At 39.1% G+C, this 14,993-nt stretch overlaps 1 pseudogene; it reads left to right on the forward strand.

Moving 5' to 3' along the window:
- Window positions 1-234: 234 nt before the first annotated feature.
- Window positions 235-9,344, forward strand: LOC142620080 (protein FAR1-RELATED SEQUENCE 11-like; annotated as a pseudogene).
- The last annotated feature ends 5,649 nt before the right edge of the window (window positions 9,345-14,993 follow it).

The following is a 14,993-nucleotide window of genomic DNA, read 5'->3' on the forward strand; positions in this document are numbered from 1 at the left end:
AAAAAAACAAAGAGGAATGATGTCATTCCCCTGCCCACTGAAAAACCAAACAAGTCCCCACCCCCACCCACCGATACGATATAATACACTAGCCTCAAATGAAACCGATATCTGAGGAAAAAAAATGTTAAACCAATTTATTAGTTCATTTATTGATTCTGAGCATATGGTTTATAATCACACTCGTTGTTAGATTTAGAGTATAATCACACTAAGTTGGATGCATAGGTGACAATGGAGGTTGGAGCTGTCACTGCTATGAGGTATGTGAAGGATGGCATCAGAGCTGCTAGGTTGGTAATGGAGCATACAAAACACACTTTGATTGCTGGAGAGAAGGCCTCGGCGTTTGCCATTTCAATGGGTTTTCCACCCACAAACCTTAGTTCATCTGTGTCTATGGCAAAGTGGAGTATATGGAAGGAAAATAGCTGCCAACCGAATTTTTGGAAAAATGTTCCTGCAAATGGTTGTGGCCCATATCATCCAAGGATTCTCTTTGCCCAATTTTAGTTACCTCAGCCCCTCAAATTTCTCAGAAATCTGTTTCATCTAAGCTAGGGTATCATATCAGTAGGTGGGGTTGGGGTTCCTTAGTTTTTTTTTTTTTTTTTTGTAATTAACGTGTTTTAGTTTTTTTGAATTAAGAAAAATAAATCCAAAACGATATCATTTTGATTAGTAAGTGGAAGTACTTAACAAAAGATTAACAGATGACTGAATTGGCTATATTTAAAATTTAAGAGACTGAAAATACAAAACTAAAACTTAAAGGACTGAAATGACCAAAGGTAAAACTTAAAGGGTTAGTTGCCTAAAATAAATAATGTATTTTGTATTCAACAACAATACATAGTGATATATATATATACATACACAAGTGTGTGAAAAATGTAATTTAATAAAAAGATTTAACTTACTTAATTATAATATTATTTTATATAAATGGAGAAGATGTTATTAAAATTACTTTTAAAAAAAAAAAAAAAAATATATATATATATATATATATATATATATATATATATATATATATATATATATATATATATATATTGTAGATCAATTGACTAATTTGCACATATCCAAAAATATTTTTAAAAAGTGTACACCCACATTCCATGAAATATATGTAATATGTTACATTAAGTTTAAATATTATACAAGTTTAGAATTTAAGAATTTTTTTTTTCTTTCCAAATATAAGTATATAATGTTTATATTATTGAAACTTGAATTTTAAGGTAATTTTTTAAAAATTTATCATGCTTATTGCTTTTTATGGAATTACAAGATTTTATTTGCTGGAGACACTTAATTAAGTTCACATATTAAAATGTTTAAAAAATAAAATGTGGGTTTGGAGACCGATCCCCTCATGCTTGCATACCCTGTTCTACTAAGAGAAAAAGCATGACATGACATGTAAGGAAAATTTGGACAAATTTGCCATCTTAATATGGGATACGGTTGGCACTGGCTAAGGGCTCTTTTTTCTTTGGACAAAATTGCCCTCTTAACACATTTCCCTCCCTTTCACTTTTTATTTCCCACTAAATCTTATTTTACCAATATTTTACCATCCACTTTCTTTCACTTTACCAATATCAAACTAAATTTCTTCCCCTTTACCAATATCAAAGAGAAGAAGAAATGTCAATAAAAGATTAAGGAATAATTAAACAAGGTACCACTATTGTATTTTATTTGATTCATAGTTATTTTTTAAAAATAGGTTAAAATTAATATGTTGTTAATTTTTATTTTTGATACATGTATATTGTAGCACTAATGGATGGGGATGTAGTTGCAAAAGATTGTTTTAACTTAAATGAACCACTTCATGAAGGTATTATAATTTTATTTTATTTGTGATTTACATTTCATTTATCATAGAATATTTTTAAACTCTTGTTTTTATATAGTATCAAAATTAATATGATGTTAATTTTTATTTCTAATACATGTATTATAGCATTAATGGATGAGAATGTAGTTGCAAGTGAGAGTCACTACTTTACTCCAAAATATTGTTTTGACTTAAATGAACTCCTTCAAGAAGGTATTATAATTTTATTTTATTTATAAATTTACATTTCATTTATCATAGAATATGATGTTTATATTTTAAACTCTTGTTTTAATGTTGCACCAATGGATGACAATGTAGATGCAAGTGAGGCTCATCAATTTGTTCCAATGGATTGTTTTGACTTAAATGAATTGTCTAAAAAAGGTATTATCATTTTCATTTTATTTGTAATGTATAATTCATATATCACATAATATGATGTTGATTGTTTTTTTAATTTTTGTTTTAATATAGCACAAGTTGATGATGATTTGATTGCAAGTGGGGTTCATGGAAGTGTTTCAAAAAATTGTGTTGAATTAAATGAGCTTCCAAATGAGGGAAAAAATAATAATACTTATGGAGATGAAATAATTGATTGGAATGAATGTCCAATAGATAAAATGGGAGTGATTGAAGAACATGAAGATATAAATTCAATAGAAAATGAGTTTGAGCCTTTTGTTGGTCAATGTTTTCCTAGTGAAGAAGAAGCTTTCGTTTTCTATAAAAATTATGCAAATCGATATAGTTTTACAATTCGAAAAGGTTGTACCGAGAGAAAAAAAAAATAGTAAGATGTGATTTCTTTTGTTATTGACAAGGTAAACAATCACTAAAAATAGTGGATCCATCCAAGGAGCAAAGAAATAGGAAGTCTTTAAAGACCACAATCATGATTTGTTCTCCCCTTCAGAAGTGCGATTTCTTCCAACCAATCGAGTTATCACTATAGATGATGAAAAACACATTTTCTTATTGAAAGAAGCTGAACTTTCAATTAGAGAGGTAATGTGTGTTATGGAACTTGAGAGGCATTTGAAACATGGACAACTTCCATTTTTTCAAAGGGAAATTTGTAATTTTTATGTGAAAATGAGGAGGAAGAATGCAAAGAATGATGCCATGGATCTTCTACAATTTCGCAAAGTTTCTAAAGAAGAGAACTCTAGATTCCAAAATGCATTTACAACCGATGAAGAAAATAGATTGGAGCATAGTTTTTGGTCACCTACTCATTGTTTTGATTGGTACAAAAAATATGGAGATGTGGTTGTTTTTTATACTACTTATAAGGTGAATGCTTATGATATGCCTTTTGGTATTTTTGTTAGTGTCAATAATCATGGAAAGATAATTCTCTTTGATTGTGCACTTCTTCGAAATGAAACAACAAGTGTCTTTCGATGGTTAATGAAGGTACACTCTTTGTCTTATAAATTTGTACAATTATTTTTTAAATTTTATTTGATTAATTAATAGAATAATTACGTATATCCTTTAAAATATTTTCATGCTTTAGTAAATTTGTATTTTATTAACAGACTTTTGCGTGCTTAATGAGAAATCAAACCAAGGCAATTTTGATGGACCAAGATCCGTGGATTACAAAGGCAATATCAAAAGAATTGCTGGCTACAAAGCATGCCTTTTGTATATGACATATTACCGCTAAATTTAGCGGTTGGTTTACATCAATTCTTCGTAATCAATATTCAGATTGGTGCATGGACTTCTATAAGTTATACAAGTTAGAGTCATGTGAAGATTTTGACAATCGGTGGCTTCAAGTAATGACAAAATATGACATGCTCTCTAACAAACATGTAATTGGTTTATATCAAATCAAGCATTTTTGGGTACCATGTTACCTTCGTGGGCATTTTTTTGGTGGAATGACAACAACCGGAAGATCGGAAAGTATAAATGCATTTATTAAACGGTTTGTTAGTTCTCACACAAACTTGATTCAGTTCATCAAACAAGTAAGTCATTATTTACCATTGATTTCTTTTGTTGTATAATTTTTTTTTTGTTAATATTTGTAGTCTTCATGTGTCATACAAAAGTTTTTAATTTATTTTACTATTTGTAATTTTAGGTTGATCTTGTCATTAAAGATATTGAGCAAACACAATCACATGATACGATGTTGGAGACATATAGAGGTTCTTCTTTAAGATCATTATCATCGTTAGAAAACCAAGCACATAGTGCTTTGATTTTTCAAGAGGAATTTGGGAGAGCAACACAATATTCAATGCTTCAAGAAAATGGTATTGAATTTGTGCTTCAATATTATAAAGATGAAATTAGTCGAAGGTACAAAGTATTATGGGATGGTAAGAAGTCTTGTGGCCTTTGCAAGCATGTTGGCCATAATATCTCAACATGTCTGAAGAAAGATAATTGTACTTCCTCAAATGGTGCCCAAAAAAGAAAAAAATGTACTTCAAATGAAATTGGATTGAATCCAATATTTTCTTTGAAATGTTAGGCATAAACTCTTGAGCTTGTAAAAGAAAAAAATTATGACAATATTGTGTTCGTTAATTTTGACAATATTATTGGACAATAATAATTTGAAAATATAATGCCTTTGTTAATTTTGATGCTTCTCTTGTTTTTTTTTTTTTTTGGGGGTTTTACATTTCCATTTTGACAATATAATGCTAGTGAATATTCACATTATCATTTTCAATATTATATCATTGTACTAAAACACTTCTTTCTACCTTTTTTTTATAATGAATTTACTTAAATTTTTATAAGGGATTAATTAAATACTAATTTAAATTAAATATTCTTGAATAAATTGAAATCATACTTAAATTGCCCATTTATAAGGGATTCAAACCTAAACTCTAATCCGTGCTGATATTACATTGTTAGTCCCTAATATTTATCTACCAGTGCTTCAGTCCCTAAAGTATTAAGTGAATGTTATTGGTCTTTAAAGTATCAACTTTGACAACTTAATGGATTTGTTATTGTTTTAACTTTCTTTTTTGGTGTACCCATAGCATAAACAGTTCGATCAACCTAGCCCAACCTAGATTAGGTTGGAATTAAAAATAAAATAAAATTGAGCATTAAAACAATACCAATACAAACAACACCGATACAAATAAGAGAAAATTTATAACCTAATAAGCCTGAGCCTACTACTAGACTAACACAAACTATTTTATTAGTGCTTCAAAGTTAGTAGGATATCATATAGCTCTATCCTAACTTGGTATAAACAAAAGAATAAATATTAATGGTAGATAAAAATAATGTCACTAGTAGATCCAGATGAGAATTAATAGCAACTTATTGTGTAGACTTTATAATGAAATTGTTATGAAAGTATTGTGTAAATAACACAATTTTTTTTCCTAAAGAAAAATAGCACTAATTTAAAAATTTTGGAGATACAATAAAAGACAAAGTTTAGCTAAAAAACTTGTTATAGCTTAAGGTTACAACTTTACTTAGTAAAATAAACATTACTATATATTTTGAAAATCTAATCGTTAAATTGCATGTGATCTATATGATCTATAAGCCTATATTTTATTATGCATAATTTATTTTTCAAGAAATAAAGTGCATATATTATGCATAATTTTAAACAACAAAAACTTGGAATTTGAAAAATTTATTGATGACATAACTATTGATCTTTAATTTTCTAGATTTTTCAAGTATGAAAGATATAAGAAAAAGATGTAATCTAATGGTGGATATGTCAAAATTTACCTCCAATAAAAAGATATTACAACCAATTTTGTAGTATAAGGTTACAACTAATTTCGTAGTTAAACTTTATTTTACAATAAAATGTAACAATATTTTTACAATTTTATTTGTTTTTAGTCGTGGTCAATCTTAATCTAATATTTATTATTTTATTTTCACATATGAAAGACTTGACAACTTAATTGTTGTAAAAATTTTGTGATAATTTGATGTATTCTAATACAATTTGTAATTTTTATTTTGTAAAATTCCTTCCATGATAGACACGTATCCCATCAAGCCACCTTTTACTTTAATTTATTTATTTTTACTTCTCCTTTTTTTTTTTTTTTCTCAACCACACGTATCCCATCACCCTTACACTTATCTTCTCCCATCCTTTCTACTTCTCATTTCTCATCTTTTATAATTTTTATGTTCCCCCATACGAAACTCTTGGCTCAACTTCCTTGTCTTCTTTTTTTTTTTTTCACAGCTTTCTTTTCTAACTCAGTTCGTCTCCTCCTTGATTTCCCCTCCATCAACCTAGTTCGTCTCCCTCAAAAAAATTTATGTTTTTTTTTTTTTTTCTGTGAGATGGTTTTTTTTCTTTTGGATGCATTGATGTTAATTTTTTCTTGTGAGATGGGTTTTGATGATGTCAAAAATATCACCAATAAGTTGCGAGCACTCTCCAACTCGAATCAAACCTGTAAACAGAAAACAAAGAGACCTAAAAGAGAGCACCGGTGTGGTGCCGGCCAAAAACCCTCCGAAGGTCAAGTTAGAATTTCTTTTCAACCCTAAAGTGCTAGAGTTGAGTCAAATGCGCGTACCTTGGTGTCTAGGGTTTCTGGGGTATTTATATTGAGTAGAATTGTCTTTCCTTTTAGGATACAACTTTCTTTTCAAGTTCCTTCCCATATAGGAGTCTTCTTAAACGTGTGCCGCAAGAAGTCCAAGAATACACGCTTGCGTGGAGATAAAGCAAAAGTCGATTCAAACATATCAAATGACTGACCATCTGGGATCTGCAATTGACTCATATTTGACGGATACACGGCAAAGTCGAACCGTCATATTGACATTGTCTACGGTGTCGATCCATCTACACATCACCCGTCCCTTCGAGTTCAACGGAAAGACCTGTCTCCTATTTTTATCACCTTCAGTTGCCCCCTTCAGTCCTTGGATCCGTCTTTTAAATCTGACGGATTCGCGGACTGACTCAAAGCCATGTAATGAGATGGGACGGTCTTCATGTACCATGAAGTATCGACACGTGGCCTGCATTTCTGGCGTAGGACACGTGGTCCTTATGGATTGGCCGTTCCCCCAAAACTAGGCGTCGCTTCGTATTCCGTGCCCTTTATTCTATAAAAGCCAGCCTTCTCTCCCTTCACTTTCTCTTCTTATCAAAAATTCGTGAGCAGAGCCCAACCGTCACAACCATCGTACCTTCCTTCCGTTCAGCAAATCTATCCGTCGTTCCTTGCTAGAAATCATCTCGATCCGGTATGTACTCCAAACCTTTCTTCGTCTTTCTTTTTATTTCATTGTTTTTTATGTATGTGCTTTCTTTAGATCCGTCGGTGTCTTAGGTTATACCGTCATAAATATAGGTAATGTCTAGTGCGTCAAGTAACCAGTCGTTTTTCCACGAGGGGGCGGGCTACGATGAAAGGTTTCCGTCAGGTCCAAGAGATCCTAACACTTCAAGTGAAGAGAGGAATCCGTCCAGTACCTCTTCTTCCCTTGATGGTGGTCTGGAGACGGAGAGTTCAGAGTCGTCCAGTAGTGGCTTAGACGGTGTGGATCCCCCCATCCAGTCAGTAATCAGCCCAGATGGCCTTAGAGAGTTCGTCATGTTGCGTCTTTGGATGGTAAATGATTTTAGGTCATCTATGACTATATCTCATCTCAACACACTTAGGACCAAGTACCAAATACCAGATAACATCCGTCTACGCCTTCCCGAAAAATCTGAAAAATGTTACTATAGGGGGGTAGACGGTGTTGGGATCTACGAGCAAGCTCTAAAGGCAGGGCTCAGATTTCCATTAAGTTCTCTTCACCGTCACCTTCTTCAGTACCTTGGCCTGTCCGTCACCCAAATCTCCTCAAACGCCTGGAGGGTGTTCATTGGGGTTGAAGTTTTGTATGGGGCAATGTTTGACGGTGCCCGAAGGTTGACGGTGGAAGAATTCTTCCATTGTTACCGTCCAACAGAGATCGTTAAGTCCAAGGGGATGTATAGTTTTGCGGCTAGAAGCCCATTATTGAGCCTCGTCAGTGATACTCTAGACTCAAACAGAGACTGGAAGAGTCGTTATTTCTTTTTGGAAGGGGACGAATGGATGTGTCGTCCAGGAGATAGAACTTACATGCCCATCGACACAACATGGGGCATAATGCCTCCGTCGGGTATGTATTCCTTTTGTTCCCGTCCAGTTAATCTTTGAAAGTTGGTTTATTTAAGGTCTAACCGTCTTTTGTTGCAGCTCGGGACCGTCCACAAGTTAACTTGAAGCAGTGGAGTTTTCTGGAGAAAATTTTTAACAAGACAAAACTGCAAGAGAGGACTTGGGCTCAACTCGTCACACTTGATACTTTACACTGGTATTGTGACGGTCTTGATCCTTCTCCCGCCGCCCGTCGTTACGATACAAGAGTTAGAAAACGTAAGTTAGCCGTATTTATATCCGTCTCCTTTTAGCATAGTCATTTTGCTTTTATTTATACCCGTCTTTGACTTGCAGAAATGGACGCTGCCAAGAGGAGAGCTTTCATCAAGCAGCAGGCAGCCAAGAAAAAGTTAGAAGGTGGCCAAGCTAAGGGGTCGGTTCCATCCCTTCCATCTAAACGTACTCAGCAAGAGAAGGTGGGCCGTCCTCCTAAGAAGCAGAGGACCACACCAGAGCCTGTCGTGGCGTTGGAGGCTGAGAAGGCACCCGTCAGGTACGGAAAGGGCAAAGGTTTAATGAAGGGTCCAACTCCCACCGGAGAGAAAGCACCCGTCCTTTTCCAAGAGGACTCTAGCTATGCCCTGGGCAAACTTTCGTCCATCTTGACGGCTGACAACTATGAAGACCTCGGCAACCATGCGACGGAGGCGATGGGAGAGACGGGGCTCTTCAATATTGCACAGGTATTTTTTGAATCCGTCTTACTTTGTTATTTTCGCGCCCATCCGTCATTTTCACGGTGTTGTACTTTGTTTCAGGCCATGTTGATGATGAAAGGTCTAATGGGTCGTTGTGTCAATCACGAGACGGTAATGGACCGTCTAAGGAAGAAAAATAAGACGATGGAGGATGAGCTTCATGAGCTAAAGACCTACAAGATCAATGTGGACAGGAAGCTCAAATGCTCGGAGCAGATCAGAGGTGAGGTGGAGAAGGAGAACGAGCACTTGCGCGAGATTTTGAAGGACAAGGAGAAAGAGTTGACGGACACAAAGGCTAAACTTCAAGATGCAAAGGAGATAGCCGTCTTGGAATATCGTGACTCCAAACTCCTTCTGACCGAGCTTGGGAGCTCCTTTGCAGACGAATTCGACGATGCCATCCGTCAGGTGAAGTCGTCGTATCCAGACCTGGACGTGTCGCAAATTTCAATTGATGCTCAAGGGCAAATGCTTGCACAGTCCGTCCGTTCAAAAAGCACTGACGAATTGTTTGCCGTCACTGCTCCAGCTGACGGAGGTGAAGCTCTTCCTCCAATTCTTCCAAACGACGGCCAGACAATTGAGAACTCTTTCGAAGAATGAATATATATATATATATATATATATATATATATATATATATATATATATATATATATATATATATATATTTTTTTTTTAAATTCTTACCGTTGTAAGTGAACTTTGTTGAACCGTCGTTTATAATTACATAGTCTCACTTATCAAATCTTTTATTGCTGTCTGATGCTTTTTATCCGTCGCTTATTACGTGCATGTTTGTCTTATCTAAATAACCCGTCTTCTGCGAAGAACTTTAGGTATCCGTCCTTCATTTAGACTGGACTTTTCAGATGTATTTGTCAAAACCGTCCATTCTTTGTGCTTGGACGTCAGTTTCCGTCTCTATCCAACTTATAAGCCGTCCACTTTGTGGATTTAGAATTTTCATCCGTTGGATGATCCATCCACTTTGTGGACTGGCAGAGTTTTTATCCCTTGGATGGTCCGTCCACCTTGTGAACTTGTTTGGTTTTTCATCCCTTGGGTGATCCGTCCACTTTGTGGACTCGTAGATTTTTTGGATGATCCGTCCACTTTGTGGACTTGTAGGTGTTTTCATCCTTTGGATGATCCGTCCACTTTGTGGATTTGTAGGTGCTTCATCCTTTGGATGATCCGTCCACTCTGTGGACTTAGGTTTTTCATCCTTTGGATGATCCGTCCACTTTGTGGACTTGTAGGTGCTTCATCCTTTGGATGATCCGTCCACTTTGTGGACTTAGGTTTTTCATCCTTTGGATGCTCCGTCCACTTTGTGGACTCGTAGGTTTTTCATCCTTTGGATGATCCGTCCACTTTGTGGATTTGTAGGTGCTTCATCCTTTGGATGATCCGTCCACTCTGTGGACTTAGGTTTTTCATCCTTTGGATGATCCGTCCACTTTGTGGACTCGTAGGTTTTTCATCCTTTGGATGATCCGTCCACTTTGTGGATTTGTAGGTGCTTCATCCTTTGGATGATCCGTCCACTTTGTGGACTTTGGTTTTTCATCCTTTGGATGATCCGTCCACTTTGTGGACTTGTAGGTGTTTTCATCCTTTGGATGATCCGTCCACTTTGTAGAATTTCCAACAACATGCATTTCGTATTTTCTAAATAAAAATTCCTCTCATAAGTTCAACAAACCAAATTGTCAATGGAAAAGAAAACTTGAGTTCTAAAAAGCAAAAGCTATGATTGTCTAAAATTAAACTAAAAATAAGGCAATAGGTATCGTCTTATGACTGCTACACTACTGGTAGTACTTCTTCAGGTGCTCCGTGTTCCAGGGATGGCCCAACTTCCTTCCGTCTAATGTCTCCAAGTAGTACGTTCCTTTCCTGTGCCATGAGATGATTCTGTACGGGCCTTCCCAGTTAGGACCCAACTTTCCTTGGGATGCATCCTTCGTAGCGCCAAGCACTTTTCGTAACACTAGATCTCCAACCTTGAAGTCTCGGTGCCGGACCTTGGAGTTGTAGTGTTTTTCCATCATGTCTTGGTACCGTGCCAGTCTCTGGGATGCTACTTCCCTGACTTCATCGACAAGGTCAAGCTCTAGACGTAATGCTTCAACATTCTCGCTCTCGTCATAGCTTTCCACGCGGTAGCTCGTCATTCCCACTTCTGCCGGTATGAGGGCCTCAGCACCGAACACCAATCGAAACAGTGTCTCTCCCATTGGCGTTCTTGCCGTTGTTCTGTACGCCCATAGCACACTTGGTAGTTCGTCTGGCCATATGCCCTTTGCCCCCTCGAGCCGGGTCTTGATAATCTTTAACAAGGACCGGTTCGTGACTTCAACTTGTCCGTTGGCCTGCGGGTGGGCGGGTGACGAGTAGTGATTCTTGATTCCCAGCTGAGAACAAAAGTCTCGGAATGCATCGTTGTCGAATTGCTTCCCATTGTCTGAAACGAGTACTCTTGGGATCCCATATCGGCAAATAATACTTCTCCATACAAAATTGCGAATATTTTTCTCCATGATAGTAGCGAGAGCTTCTGCTTCCACCCACTTGGTGAAGTAGTCGATACCAACCACCAAGAACTTCAGTTGTCTTGCCGCTATTGGAAATGGACCCATGATGTCTAACCCCCATTGCGCGAACGGCCATAGGGCCGTCATGGGTGTGAGTTCCTCCGTTGGCTATCTAATAAGATTGCCAAACCGTTGGCACTTATCGCAGGCTCTAACGTACATATGGGCATCCTTCTGTATTGTCGGCCAGTAGTACCCTGCTCGGAGTAGCTTATGCACCAGAGACCTTGATCCCGAGTGGTTTCCACAAATTTCTTCATGAACTTCCCTCATCACGTAGTCTGCTTCGTCATGGCCAAGGCATCTTAAATATGGTCGGGAGAATCCTCTTTTGTAGAGGATGCCTTTAATCAGTATGAATCGGGCAGCCCTAACCTTCAATTTCCTTGCGTCTACCTTGCTGTCTGGCAGCTTGCCGTCCTTGAGGTACGCCACAATTGGAACCGTCCAATCGTCCTTAATGCTTAATTCCTGCATTCGAACGTTATCTAATAGCGATGAACATTGGACGAAGGACAATACCTGTTCTGGAGCGATCATGGGTTCGGCCGAAGTAGCCTTTGCGAGTCGGTCTGCCTCTTGATTCTCTTCTCTTGGGATCTGAGCTATCGTGAATTGGAGGTCGCTCGTTAGACCCTTCACTTCTTTGAGGTACCTTCTCATTCGTTCAATCCTGCAATCATAGCTCCCATTAACTTGGCTGGCTACGATTTGAGAATCAGAGTAGACTACTGCCTTCCTGGCCCCCGCCGCTATTGCAAGTTCCAATCCTGCCACCAAGGCCTCATACTCCACTTCGTTATTTGTAGTGGGGAACTCCAGACGGATCATACATTCAATCTTATCTCCTTTCGGGGTGTGGAGTACAACCCCGACTCCTCCCGCATGCTTATTGGAGGATCCGTCTATGTGAATTCTCCACGTGGGCGTCTCTTCTGCCCCCTGCTCGTTAGGTGTAGTGAGTTCTGCGATGAAGTCTGCCAGTATTTGTCATTTCACTGCTGTTCGTGGCTAGTATTGGATATCGTACTCACTCAGCTCGATAGCCCACAAAGCCATCCGTCCGGCAGTTTCAGGATTGTTCATTGCTCTCCGCAAGGGCTAATCTGTCAGGACTATTATTGTATGTGCTTGAAAATAGGGCTTCAGTTTTCAAGCTGCAGTTACGAGTGCGAAGGCGAGCTTCTCCATCCGTGGGTATCTCTCCTTTGCGCCTCTTAGCGCCCGGCTGATGAAGTAGACTGGTTTTTGTATCTTCCCTTCCTCTCTGACGAGAGCTGCACTTACCGCTGCTGATGAGACAGCAAGGTACAGGAACAATTCCTCCCCCGGCATGGACGGGCTAAGCAATGGCGAGGCAGAGAGATATGCCTTCAACTCTTCAAATGCCCTTTGGCATTCGTCCGTCCACTCGAAAGATCTCCTTAGTGTTCTGAAGAAAGGTAGACACTTGTCCGTTGCTCTCGATACGAACCTGTTTAGGGCTGCTATCTTTCCTGTCAAGTTTTGCACTTCCTTCACCGTCCTCGGAGGAGATAGCTCCATAATTGCTTTCACTTTCTCAGGGTTGACCTCAATGCCCCGATGGGACACCATGAATCCTAGGAATTTTCCAGCGGTCACTCCGAATGCGCATTTTCTTGGATTCAGCTTCATTTTATACGTTCGAAGAGTGTTGAAAGTCTCCTGGAGGTCCCCCAGATGATCTGACACCTTTGCGCTTTTCACCAACATATCATCTACGTAGACTTGGACGTTCTGACCAATTTGGTGCGCGAACATTTTGTTCATTAATCGTTGGTATGTGGCTCCCGCATTCTTGAGCCCGAATGGCATCACCTTGCATCACCAGTACACCTCTCGTATGAAGTTCGCTTCTCGTAGCTTCTGCACTTCCTCTGCTGCGGCCCGATCCCGTTCGGGGGCAAACACGCGCTTCTTTTGTCAAACTGGAGAGAATGAAGGTGACACGTTCAACTTATGGACTATGACTGCCGGATCTATTCTCGGCATGTCGTCATGGCTCCAAGCAAACACGTCTTGGTTCTCTCTGAGGAACAGTAGGAGCGCATGTCGAACCGTTTGGTCGACCGAGGTTCCTATCTTAGTGGTCCGGTCGGGCCTCGAATCATCCAGTTGCACCTCTTCCAATTTCTCTACGGGTTCTGCCACTGTTCTCTGTTCTTCGATGTTCATTACCTGTACATGGTCATCCATCTCCATCATGGCCACGTAACATTCCCGTGCAGCCACCTGATTTCCGCATAGTTTTCCAACTCCGTGTTCAGTGGGAAACTTGATCATCAGATGGTAGGTAGAAGTGACGGCCTTCCATGCGTTGAGAGTAGGTCGCCCGAGTATGGCATTATACGCTGAGGAGCAATCAACCACTAGAAAGGAAACATCCTTGGTTATTTGCTGCGGGTAGTCTCCTACTGTCACTGCCAATGTGACGGATCCTAAAGGATGGACCCGAGTTCCCCCAAAGTCAACGAGGGGCGTGCATGCCGGGATCAGGCGCTCTTTTGCAATCCCCATCTGCTGGAACGCGGGGTAGTAAAGGATGTCTGCTAAGCTCCCGTTGTCCACTAGAACTCGGTGGACGTTGAAGTCTCCTACCTGTATACTGACCACAAGCGTGTCGTCATGGGGGTGGTGAAGGCGCCGGGCCTCTTCTTCAGAAAACTCGATATTGGAGCCGTTCTGTCGTATTCTTTCTAGTGAAGAGCCCGTCGACTGGACACTTTGTACCGTCCGTAAATAGGTCTTTCTGGCCTTTTTAGACGACCCCGTTGAAGTACTGCCCCCTTATTATCATCCGTATGTCTGCTACCGGTGGTCTGGGACGTTCGTTTTCCCGTCTAGGATTCTGCTCCTAGGGTTGATCCGTTCTCTCCTTCCTCACGAACCTCTGCAATCTTCCTTGTCTGATAAGGGCTTTGATCTGTTGCTTCAGGTCATAACAGTCCGTCGTATCATGGCCGTGGTCACGATGAAAACGGCAGTATCTATCTCGTGGCCTCTTGTTCGGATCTCCCTTCAACTTGCCCGGGAACGTCAAGGTTCCTTCATCTTTGATTTGCATTAACACCTGGTCAATTGGGGCTGTGAGGGGGGTGAAACTTGTAAACCTCCCCAAAGGTGGTTTGGATCTCTGGTCTTCTCGTCGATCTCTGGTTCTTGCCATTTTTCGTCCATTATCTGGTTTCGTATCTTCTTGTCTTTCCCTTTTTCTTGGTTTATAGTCGTCTCTGGCCAACAAGGCATCCTCTGCGTTCATATACTTCGTCGCCCTGTAATATACATCGGACATAGTCTTTGGGTCATTCTTGCATAGAGAGAACAAGAACTTACCCTCTCGTAGCCCGTTCGTGAATGCTGCCACAAGTATCTTGTCATCTGCCTCGTCTATCGAAAGGGATTCCTTGTTAAAGCGGGCTATATAAGACCTTAATGTCTCATCCTCTCGTTGTTTAATGCTCAGTATACACGCAATAGACCTCTTGTGTCGATGACTTCCAATAAAGTGTGATACGAACTGTGCGCCTAGTTCCTTAAAAGTGCCGATAGAATTAGGCGTCAGCCTACTGTACCAATCCCTCGCAGGCCCTTTCAAGGTGGTGAGAAAAGCCCTGCACATGATTTCATCTGG

Source organism: Castanea sativa, chromosome 12, assembly GCF_040712315.1.
Source record: "Castanea sativa cultivar Marrone di Chiusa Pesio chromosome 12, ASM4071231v1".
Lineage (NCBI taxonomy): Eukaryota > Viridiplantae > Streptophyta > Magnoliopsida > Fagales > Fagaceae > Castanea > Castanea sativa.